Source organism: Sus scrofa, chromosome 11, assembly GCF_000003025.6.
Source record: "Sus scrofa isolate TJ Tabasco breed Duroc chromosome 11, Sscrofa11.1, whole genome shotgun sequence".
Classification (NCBI taxonomy): domain Eukaryota; kingdom Metazoa; phylum Chordata; class Mammalia; order Artiodactyla; family Suidae; genus Sus; species Sus scrofa.
Genome location: NC_010453.5, coordinates 24,871,322 through 24,883,900, shown reverse-complemented (window position 1 = coordinate 24,883,900; position 12,579 = coordinate 24,871,322). Strand labels below are relative to the sequence as shown.

The 12,579-nt window shown below is 42.4% G+C and overlaps 1 protein-coding gene across 1 annotated transcript in view; it reads left to right on the top strand.

Annotated features, from left to right (window-relative positions):
* Window positions 1-12,579, top strand: part of DGKH (diacylglycerol kinase eta) — a 198,533-nt gene that overhangs the window by 87,028 nt on the left and 98,926 nt on the right.

Genomic DNA, 12,579 nt, shown 5'->3' with positions numbered 1-12,579 from the left:
CTTTCTACTTCTTTGAACCAAACTATCCATTAAAGATGAACTGGGTATCCGCCAAGTGCCAGGCATTTATGCTAATAAAATACAAGATATTGAGAGATGAAAACATATGTATACGTCACTTCCTTCAAGACAGTCATGGTGTAGTTCAGTGAAGTTCATCTGGGGTCCTTCTTAGAGCTCCGTTCTCCTTAGGTCCTTTCAGATGCATTGCTCCTGCTGGGTCACCGTCCCCTTCCACACTCCCAGCCCCTTCCCTGGGAAGCCACCCCTAGGGACAGCAGTGTGTTATGTCCGTCCCCTAGGTGTGCCAGGACAGGGAGGACAGGCCGATAAACCAATACAGAGCAGGGCCGTAATGGGGATAGTCACTGGTTGGGCTGGGGGATGGAGAGGAAGCAGATGAGTTCGGATTCAGTCTTATTGATTTATGGGCATGTGAGATAATTCATGGTGTGACTATTCCCCCCCCCCTTCCCCAGGGACAGTTGAGTTTGAGAAGAGGAAAGCCAGGAATAGAATCCTGGGAAAAAGCGAAAATGTAAGGTTGGACCAATAATGGCAGAGAGAGCATTCTGAAGTGTAGAAAGAACATCAGGAGGCAGTGATGTTATGAAAAGGCCAGTGGAAGAGCGTTTCAAGGCGGAAGCTGCCCAACATCAAATGCTGTAGAGAGGTCAAGTCCAAGAAGAAAGGCAAAGCATCTGTTGCCTTTGCGAGTAGGGAGGTCATTCGGTCACGCTGATGTGAGTAGTTGCAGTGGAGGGTGGCCTGCATTAGGCTGCATGGGGAATGCTGCGTGGAAAGGCAGCGAAAGCCAGCCTGGATGACTTGTCCTGAAAGCTTGGTTATTAAAAGCAGGAGCAGACATACAGCAAAAAGAATGTTCAGGCTTGAAGAGGGCTCTGGTTTTGTTGGTGGTGGTCTTTTGCTTTTTTTCAAAAAAAATGGGTTTGAGTATGTCTCTATGAAGAGAGGAAAGGATTGTTGGAGTCAGAAGTTGAAGCTTCATTGGAGTTCCCGTCATGGCTCAGTGGTTAATGAATCCACCTAGGCTCCATGAAGACGTGGGTTCGACCTCTGGCCTCGATCCATGGTTTAAGGATCCAGCGTTGCTGTGAGCTGCAGTGTAGGTCACAGACACGGCTCAGATCCCACATTGCTATGACTGTGGTGTAGGCTGGCAGCAAAAGCTCCGATTTGACCTCTAGCCTGGGAACCTCCATATGCCATGGTGTGGCCCTAAAAAGACAAAAAGACAAAAAAAAAAAGTTGAAGCTGAAGCTTCAGGAGAGAAAGGGAGTCATTGATGGAGCACGATTGCTGAGTAAACTGAAGGGGGTGGAAGGAGAGCACAGGTTCAGAGATTAGCCTGGAAGAGCAGACAACTTCCATATGCCACGGGCACAGCCAAAAAAAATAAATAATTAATTAAAGGTTAGGGATTTGGAGCGTTCCCGTTGTGGCTCAATGGGTTAACCCCACTAGTATCCATGAGGGTGTGGATTCGATCCCTGGCCTCACTTAGGGAATGGGGTAAGGATCTGGTGTTGCCATGAACTGTGGTGTGGGTCGCAGGTCTCCGATCCTACACTGCTGTGACTGTGGTGTGGGCCGGCAGCTGTAGCTCCAAATCAACCCCTCGGCTGGAAACTTCCATATGCTGTGGGTACAGGGCCATAAAAAGAAAAAAAAAAAAGTTTAGGAATTTTTAAGGAGAATATGGATGAACTTTATCTTGAGAAAACATTCCATCCTTCCCATCTCTCAGACATGTAGTGAAGATTTATCTTTACTTTTATCTCATATAGATACATATTACTGGGGAAAGCAACCGCTTTGTAATGAATGAAAATACAGTTGTTCCTTATTAGGTAGATGTTATTTGCTAAAGAAGAGCTTTTTAATGATTTGAAAGCCACTGCAATTATGTGGCATAATAATGTACTGTTTCAGAGTGTACTAGGCTTTCAAAGTGTACTGTTCAAATGACTGTTTTCTTTAAATTTTAATGAAGTTAAGGCTAAACCCTTAAACAAATGAGTCATCATTTTAAAATAATTATTGTATTGGTATTGGTAAGACTTCTTAAGAAATTTGTAAAGAATGCTTTTTTTAAAAAAAAATTATGTATTTATGTTGCATTTTGGAGGGCCACATGTTTGGCTTCTGGAAGTTCCCCAGCTAAGGGTGCAATCGGAGCTCCAGCTGCCAGCATACACCACAGCCACAGCAACACCGGATCCTTAAGCCACTGGGCAAGGCCAGGGATCGAACCCACATCCTCCTGGATACTCTTCGGGTTCATAACCTGTTGAGCCACAACAGGAGCTCCTAATGAGGTTTTTTAAAGTATGCATAAAAACAAACCAGGAAAGAGAATCCTCTTACTGCACCTGAAATGCTGAAAATCATGCATTCATAGTATAGTCGAAACGAGCAGACTGTGTTTTAACGCAAAGGGAAAATATTCTTAAGAATGTATTTCTTTGATGTTTACTTTCTGCTTATTCTGTTTTCTTCTTCACTTCCTCTGTTAGTATAATTCAATTCATCTTCTCTCTTAAGAGAACTATCACATCCTTTGAACCTAAAAAAAAAAGTGTCAGTTTATTTTTATCCATTAAAAATGCAACCTTTACTTATAAGGAAGCAATGGAAAGTTATTTTCTTTTTATGTCATTTGTAAATGCACATGGCAAAACAGTTACTTACTTACACATGTAAATATATAATCTCTTAGATAAATAAATTGCCTGCTTTGTTGATAATATTTATTTTAACTACCACAGGCCTCTTATAACTGATCACTCATTCAACTTTTTTTTTTTTTTATCTTTTTGCCATTTCTTGGGCTGCTCCTGCAGCATATGGAGGTTCCCAGGCTAGGGGTCCAATCGGAGCTGTAGCCGCCAGCCTACGCCAGAGCCACAGCAACTCGGGATCCGAGCCGCATCTGCAACCTACACCACAGCTCATGGCAACGCCGGATCGTCAACCCACTGAGCAAGGGCAGGGACCGAACCCACAACCTCATGATTCCTAGTTGGATTCGTTAACCACTGCGCCATGATGGGAACTCCTCATTCAACTTTTTTATGTCAATCTTGTACAGTAGGTTCTATTATGCTTCCATTTTATAGGTGAGAAATCCAAACAGGGAAGTTAGTTAACATCTAATACATGTCAATAATGTCAGTAAGTAGAATTGGAACCCTCCTGGGTCACAGAGACTCAGTCTGCCCTCTTGACCACTCTGCTCTCCTGCCTCTTTATTTTCATTCTCTATTCTGAGGGCCGCACCTGCAGCATTTGGAAGTTCCCAAGCTAGGGGTCAAATCAGAGCTGCAGCTGCCGGCCTACACCACAGCCACAGTTACATGGGATCTGAGCCGCATCTGCGACCTACACTCCAGCTCACAGCCACGCTGGATCCTTAAGCCACTGAGTGAGGCCAGGGATCAAACCTGTGTCCTTGTGGATACTAGTCAGGTTTGTAACCAACTGAGCCACCGCACTTGCTGTTCATACCACAAATTCAGAACCCTGTAATTTATTGCAGTCACTACCTTTTAAATAGAAATGTTGATAAAGAACTCACAGAGGCAGGTAACTAATATTTTTAAAAAGGCCCAAAAATCATGGACTTGATGGACATTAAAGGGTACTTTTTCTTTTTTTTTTGCCTTTTTGCCATTTCTTGGGCCGCTCCCGCGGCATATGGAGGTTCCCAGGCTAGGGGTCCAATTGAAGCTATAGCCACTGGCGTACACCACAGCCACAGCAATGCCAGATCCAAGCCGTGTCTGCAACCTACACCACAGCTTACAGCAACGACGGATCCTTAACCCACTGAGTAAGGCCAGGGATCGAACCTGCAACCTCATGGTTCCTAGTCGGATTCGTTAACCACTGCGCCACGACGGGAACTCCTGAAGGGTACTTTTTATTTTAAAGGTTTGGGAAAATGGGACATCTTTTTCATATTTGAGGGGTTATCACGTATAAGAAGCAGAAGACAGGTTTTGTGTTACTGTGACGTATGGCACAGAGATCCGGGGCTGAATTCGAGCAGGGGCAATTTCAGTTCTCTACAGAAGAGAACCTTCTAACAGTGTCACCTGATAGAACAGCCCTTTGTGAGGTAATGGCTCTGCCTATTGTTGGAAATCGCCAGTCATTGCATCCCCTGGGAAGTAAAAGGAGCCTCCAAGAAGACAGTTTTCAGAGCAGACTCAGGGTCGGAGAGCCGAAATGACTTTCTCCAGGTTCGATGACTAAGAGCTATGCGTGGCTAGTTCTGAATTCAGGGCCCTCAGCTCTTGGGGTTTGTTGGGAGCAGGCAAGGAGGAGTGGATGTAGAGATTTCTGGACATTATGCTGGACATTTTACACACCCTGTCTCATTGTAGCACACGGCGAGAGCCAAGGGACCTTCCTACAAATATGCTCTTGGAGGAGTTCCTGTTGTGGCGCAGGGGAAACAAATCTGACTAGGAACCATGAGGTTGTGAGTTCGATCCCTGGCCTTGCTCAATGGGTTAAGGACCTGGCGTTGCCGTGAGCTGTGGTGTAGGTCACAGACATGGCTTGGATCCCATGTTGCGGTGTCTGTTGCGTAGACCAGCAGCTGTGGCTCCAATTGGACTCCTGGCCTGGAAACCTCCGTATGCTGTGGGTGCCGCCCTAAAAAGACAAAAGACAAGGAAAAAAAAGAAAAAAGAGTGCTGTTGGAGAGAGTGTTGCATGGTGTGTGGAGGGGAGGGTGCGAGGGAAGGCGGTGGAGACTAAATTTTCCTTGTTGGCACAAAGACTGGTCCGTAACCTGCAACTTGCTATCTCTAGTGCTTTTCCTGAGCCCTAGACCACCGCACAGCTCACTCCCCACCTGGTTCTCCACTTCCTGACCTGCCCTTAACATTCAGTCATTCATTTAGAAAGGATTTATTTATTTATTTACTTACTTTTGAGGGCTGCACCTGTGGCATGTGGACGTTCCCAGGCTAGAGGTCGAATGGGAGCTGTAGCTACCAGCCTACACCACAGCCACAGCAACACAGGATCTGAGCCACATCTCCGACCTACACCACAGCTCACGGCAACACGGATCCTTAACCCACTGAACGAGGTCAGGGATCGAACCCATGTCCTCCAGGATACTAGTCGGGTTTGTTCCTACGGAGCCACTCCGGGAATTCCTGGAAATTTCTTGTAAGTTGACCCCACTGGATGAGGTTCAAGGCAGAAGGCGGTCTTTATGTCTTGAGCAAAACAGATGAGTATCAAGAAGCTATTAAACAGAGCTGGCCTCTTGGAGTAGAAGATGTGGCTCATCGATAATGTGCCCCTTTACATCAGAACTTAATTAGGTCCCTTCCAGCAAGGTTGAGTGATGTCTTCCGTTGATCCAGACACTGGGCATGGCCTGATGACATGGTCTGTCTGGATCAGCTGGTAGGATTTCTTATCTCTGCAAATGGGATGCTTTTACACACTTCACTAATGCTTTGTAACTATCTAGCACAACACTCTTTGGTATGGGTGTCTGACGATGGGTAATTACTGGGTTACTAACCAGAAGTCTTACAGCCTGCCATTAAAATGTCAAGTGAGAAGAATCACAGTAGTCTATGCATGGTATGTATGTATGTTCTGTGTATCTCATGGGTCTTTTTATTTTTTTTATTTTTATTTTATTTTTTTGCGTTTTAGGGTTGCACCCATGGCATATGGTGATTCCTAGGCTAGGAGTCTAATCAGAGCTACAGCTGCCGGCCACAGCCACAGCCAGAGCAACACAGGATCCAAACTGTGAGTGCGACCTATACCACATCTCACGGCAATGCCAGGTCCTTAACCCAGTGAACAAGGCCAGGGATCGAACCTTCAACCTAGCGGTTACTTGTTGGATTTGTCTCTGCTGCGCCACAATGGAAACTCCTAACATGTTTATAAGGCTGAGTGTTTGGCCTCTGTGGTCTGGTTTTTGCATAGACCTTGGCTATTTTCTCTTTCAGAATTCCATCAGAAAAGGATGCCACCAATAATTTGTCATACTTGCTCGACAGTATTATTAGACCTTTTCTGTTTGTTAACCTCATAATGTACTAAAAGCTGCCAGGACAAAGAAGCAAATCCTTCTCTCTTTGGAGACCTTTGTAAGAAGTCGGTGTTTTGTTTTTGTACGGGTGGAGCATTGTTCCTGTGACAAAGTTGTGGGTCATGTGTGTGCCTTTTCCGTGTAGGTGGAAATGCATGTCCACCAGCAAGGGCTGACAGGACTACTCCAAATGTCTCCTGAAAAGCTTCCAAAAGATTTTAACCCAAGGGTTCACACCATATGATCAAGATACACAGTTCAGGAGTTAGCTTGTAAAAGAAGTTCCTTTCATGTCTTTAGATTCATCAGTGCCTTTACCACCGGCATCATCCAGAATTAGCAGAGTTAGTGAAACATACCATTTATGTGTGCAAAGATATACATGTCCAAGGATTTTGATGGCACATTGTAATAGTGAGAGGTTGGAAACAAACCCGAACATACAAATTAGAGACTGGTTTAAACGAATGATGAGGGAGTTCCCATTGTGGCTCAGTGGTAATGAATCCAACTAGTATCCATGAGGACTTGGGTTCAATCCCTGGTCTTGCTCACTGGGTTAAGCATCCAGCATTGCTGTGAGCTATGGTGTAGGTTGAAGATATGGGTCGGATCCTTTGTTGCTGTGGCTGTGGCATAGGTCAGACATGGCTCGGATCTGGCATTGCTGTGGCCAGCGGCTGTAGCTCCAATTGAACCCCTAGCCTGGGAACTTCCATGTGCCTTGGGTGCGGCCTTAAAAAGACAAAAAATAAGAAAAAAAAAAAAATGAAGGATAAACTATATCACACAGTAGAATGTTATGCAACCATGAAAAAGAACGAATCAGCTCTCGCTCTATAACAAAATGCTCTGAACTCCAAGTCTTATTCGGTAGGAAAAGCCAGATGTGGAACAATACGCATGTATAAAATGTCTCTGTGTGCGTGCCTTTAAACCTCAAAAGACCACATATTTGTTGAATATGCAGAGAATATCTCTGCCCAGGGACTAGCAGAATGGAAACATTCTGAATGTTTCCCATGTATAATGAAATATTTCAAATACATTGAAATATTTCAATATTTCAAATAAATGTAACTACATATCTTAATATTTTGTTCTCCAAAGGTGTCTGGTTTGTGGAGCTCTGTCTATATTTGTAAATTATTATTTTTTTTTACCAGCCCCTTTTCTTGCTCATCTTTCAGAATGGAAACTTGTAGCTAGGGACAGGCTTGGAAGGGAGTACTTTTCCCTCTAAATACACTTTGAATCTTTTTTTAATATCAAAAATCGGTATTATTCAAAAAAATTTTAAATGTTCCATTGGCGCCCTTTCTGGCAGCCTCTCATTAGTTGCATTTGACAAGAGTGATGGATTCCTACAGGCGTAGGAAGCCCGAGTTGGACACTGCTACAGTGTCAAGGAAACCATCGTTAAGGGTACATATCAGACTGTCTGTAATGGGAGGGAAGGGAGGGTGGATGAGAGATGTTGCGGAAAAGACCAGCAACTATGGCCAAAGGGACAGAAGGAAGGAGAGGAGGAAACAAATGTAGAATTGTTGAATTTGGGGGAATTAGTATATAAATGCTGCCTTTAATGAAGGGTAGAAAACGAGAGTACAGGCAGGTTTGTGGACAGTGAAAAGAAGACATTGCGAATTGCACATTGTGAGTTTGAAATCATGGGAAGATAGCCCAGTGATGTCTAGGAGACAATTGAGAGAGATGCTTTAAAAACTACTGAAATGGCTTTGAAGTACTATCTGGATCTCATTTTCATGGCTCTTTGTACATTTCTGGCATATTCAGATATCTTCTCTATTCCTGAAGTGTGATTATGGTGTAATGGAAATTTTAGATTTTAGAAATGTTTTAGTTTTGCGGTGACCACTGCAAACAAGATCATTATTCTGTTTTGACAGTTCTCATTGCCAGTGTGTTCTGTACAATGCAATTTACGGTTACAAACCAAAAGAGCTTGTGCCAAGGGAATGGGCCTAATGCATCGTTTGATCCCTGGTACAGTCTGAAAATAGTAAATGAAGGGTAAAACTTCTAATGGGCCCATTAACTAATAATATTCAGTGCTCATTTACAGTGGAAGTGAATGTCACACAATTTCTGCGGTCCCTGAGATCCTTGTTATTACAATTAATGCTAAACAAACAAAAATTTTGTTTCCCATGTACAATGAAATATTTCAAATACCTTGCTCTGTGTAATTATATATCTTACTATTTGGTTCTCCAAAGGTGTCTGGTTTGCAGAGCTCTGTCTATATTCGTAAATTATTATTATTTTTTACCTGCCCCTTTTCTTGCTCACCTTTAAAGATTGTACTGTACGTGTAGAGTTGAGATGTAATTGCAATATCCCTGATTATTTTTTAAGGGGAGAAAAGGTGAGCAGCTTGTGCAGCCTTTTCTGTCTGTTCTTTTAGGATACTGCCAGTAAATTCTTTGCTATTTCTTCGTTCTCTAGTAGATGGCTAGGAAAGCAGACAGAAGTTAGTTTCAAGTCCTACATGTGGGTAGTGACCTTGGACAAATGACAAACTTCTCTGAGCTTCTGGCTCCTCCAATGTCAGATGGATTGCTACTTTTGGGGTTGTGTGGACGAAATAAGGTATGACATGGTATGATATAATTATGATGTGTGATATCACATGATATGATACTGTAGGATATAGGATCTATATGATATCACATGATATGATACAAATGATATATGGTAGCACATGATATGATATATGATAGCAGGTCATAAATAGTGATACTCGGTATTTTGGACTTTTAAACTGATTCTCATTGCGAATATGAAAGCCGGAGTCATTGAAACTGCTCCCTCTTTATCACTCTTCACAGCCCCGTCACCCAGTCCCATTAATTCTGCCTCTGAAAAAGCTATTAAACCCTTAATCATCTCTGCTGTCCACTCCAGTCTTCAGTGATGCTCCTAATACACAGCAATCCCATTGCATCCCCGAGCTCACAGTTGAATAAGAATCTTCTCGCACGTCTCCTAACCACCCAGCTGACTCACTACTCTGCTGCCAGAGTTATCCTGAAATAAAGGATTCATGTACCTTCCCTGCTTACAGCCCTTTCCTAGTGCTCTGTCCGCTTCACAGATCAAATCCAAACTCCCGAGCGTGGTTAAAGGTTTTTCCTAACTACCTCTCTGTGTTCTCTTTGTTTTTCAACCTGTGATGGGTCCCTCACACTATTTGCAGTAAATACCCAGTCCTTCCCTTGACCTTTCTTCAGCTGTGTGTTGGTGTGTCCCCTCCTTGACAATGGCCCTTTCCCACCTCTGGCTCCCTCCTTACAGAAATGCACTTAACTGTTCTTGCCCTTCATCCCCGCGTGCTGGGTATCATCTCCCACAAAGCGTTCCCCATGCTTCCGTTGCATTTCACTGTATTCTAGTTGCACCCCAGGTGCTGAGAGCATAGATAAGGGTCCAGATCTTGAAGGATCTTGTATGTTGGGCTGAGTGGTTTGGAAATGACAGAAACAGAGTATTTAAAATTAGGTTGCGTGATCTGTGTTCCCCATTGTGCTGTGAGCCTCCTTGAGTGAAAGGGTGGGGTCTTTCATCTCTTAGTCTCCAGGGCTGCAATATTGCTCGGCATAAAATAGGCAGTCTTTACATGTTGTAGTGAATGAATGAATAGCATGATGGATGGATTCAAATAGTGTAAGTTTTAAACTCTCGCAATATATTGCCTTCAGTACTTTCCTCATAAGGTGATAACTCAGCTAATCCGTTATCTTTACCCATCGCTTAAGACATTAATAATGTCAGTGCTACCCTTGTATTTGACTTTTCAAAATTAATTCAGTTATTTATTTCTTTATGTCGTGCATGTGCTTGCCTTTCAGAATGTAGCTGTGCAACAGACGTAAAGTGAGTGAAGTTAGAAAACAAATGTTATTATCTAAGTGGAGAAAAAGTGCTATAAAGGCGAGGGTGGGAACCTTCCTAGGTTAAAGTTATCAGGGAAAGGTCGTCAACTCTTGTTTTTCAAACATTCAAGTGTTGGACTCATGGGGAGCTTTGCAAATTTGCAGACGCTAAGCCAACTACTAAGCCAATTTGCAGAACTACATAGCTGATTTGTGTGGCCTGACTTGCAGTTCTGAATCCTTTTTTTTTTGGCCCCACCCACAGCACACGGAAGTTCCTGGGGCCGGAATCCAAGCCACAGCTGTGACCTACAGCACAGCACGGCTGTTGGGAACGCCAGATCCTTAACCCACTGTGCCACAGTAGGAACTCCCCTGAATTCTTTTATTTACCTTTGGAAGTTTTGAAATATGCTTGCTTCCTATTGACACTGTAAATATTAATTGATTTTGCTCTGCTCTTAGAACGCTGATCAGTAATTTTTAGATTCTTTTCAACCAGTTTTGGGGAACCAAGTATATTTTTAGTGATATTTTAGTTATAGCTACTATTATATAGCTAAATGAAGTTACAGCATAGCTGTAAGGATAATATCCCATTAGCCATTATCCCATTAGATAGTGTTAGGTAATATCCCATTATCAGATGATATCCCATTAGGTATTAAGACAAGATATTCCCATAAAGATAATATCCCATTAGATATTATCTCATTAGACATTATTAGATAATATCCCATTAAGTATTAAGACAAGATATTCCCATAAAGATGTTAGACTGCTTTCATTTATAGATTTTGTATAGATTCTAAGACTATATAGTTTATATAAGGTTGAGTTCAGTTGCTCATTTGAAAACTATTTAGATTCTGCCACCTTGCATGTCTCTCTTTTATGGTGTTAACATTTTATTCAATGCTTTTCCATATAATTTTGACTTCAGAGGATTTTAGATTTTTAAAATGTATGTCAAGATAAATTTCGCTTTTTAGAATGTGGAAAAGCTGGGTAGGTTGAGAGAATATTAGCATTGATATCTGTGGTTCCTTTTTTTCATGGAAACAGGAATCAGAATTTATATTTTATTGATACTTAGTACTCTAAGACAATATAAAATCCAACATTAGGTTATAGAGGAAATTAGATTAATATGGAAAATGACATTGTTGTGAAGCCATGATTCCTTAGTCAAGTTTTGTTATCTCTAGACCTACCTAATCTTAAGCAGAGTCACTGAAGCTTAGGAATTATGGAAGTAATTATGCAGCTTATTTCATTCCATCCCATCTCAGTCAGTAATCAGAAGTCTACTTCGTTAGCTTCTATGGATATTTGAGTAAGGGCAGCACGTTACTCTTCTAATTTGAGTTGGACATGGGAGGAGAGAGGAGGTCAGAGATGTGGGTCCTGGTAGATGTGATTTGCAAGCTGAGTTCAGGGTCAAGGTTGAATAGAGTCTATGTGCAGAAAAGGAGACCAAAGACCCCCCCCCCCATCCCTTGGCTTTTTAGTTCCTTGAAGAGTTTTTCTTGGGGGTCCCAAAGGCTTAATACATTTCTTTCAACTGTAAGAAAATGTGGAAAAATAACTGTGATGAACCCACACATCCCCAATGCCCAGCTCTTGCTATTATCTAGAAGTTGCCGCAGTTGCTTCATCTGTTCTCTCTTTTCCCTATTTTATCTAAAGTGTTTTATTTATTATTATTATTATTATTAGCCTTTTAGAGGCACACCCGCAGCATATGGAGGTTTCCAGGCTAGGGGTCGAATCAGAGCTGTAGCCACCAGCCTATGCCAGAGCCACAGCAACACGGGATCTGAGCCTCATCTGCAACCTACACCATAGCTCACGGCAACACCGGATCCTTAACCCACTGAGCGAGGCCAGGGATCGAACCTGCCACCTCATGGTTCCTAGTCGGATTCATTAACCACTGCGACACGACAGGAACTCCAGAATAATCTTTTTTTTAACTTCCTGTAGCACTCTTTAGTTTGTTGTAGCAACATTAGCTCCATACTTAATTCACACAGATTATGGAAGAATCTGGGAGATGTTGCCTTTTTGCCCTAAGTATGTGGTCAAGTGACCCTGTAGATAAGAAGGCAAACATTCTTGGCAGAGATGCTCTGCTCTCACCCAGGTGTCTTTCCTTTCTGTAATTAGTCGATTTCTCAGAATTGTTGTCTTATATATTTACGAAAATTTTGCATTCGAAATAACTTTTTCAATACTTGCTTTTTCAGTGGGATCTTGTCACAAGTGAGGACAAGTTCATCATCTTCTGCTCCAGAATGCTCATGTGTAGCAATGTGTAGGTAATTGTTGGATTGAAATTTGGATTTCTGAAATATGTATTATAGCCAGATGCTATATAACTTCTTAGGAAAAGAAGCACCTTTGGGATAGACTTCCTCGTGTCATGATTAATGTCTGTCCCTTTCTTTTGAGAGCCTGTGGGGTGGTTTGATGCTTCCTAGCCTATATTACAGGAATGCCTGCTCAGATCAGTGCTCTGTTATTCAGTTAAGATGACTGATGAACCAGGAGGACAATAACCCAGCCAAAAACAAAAGTGATTTT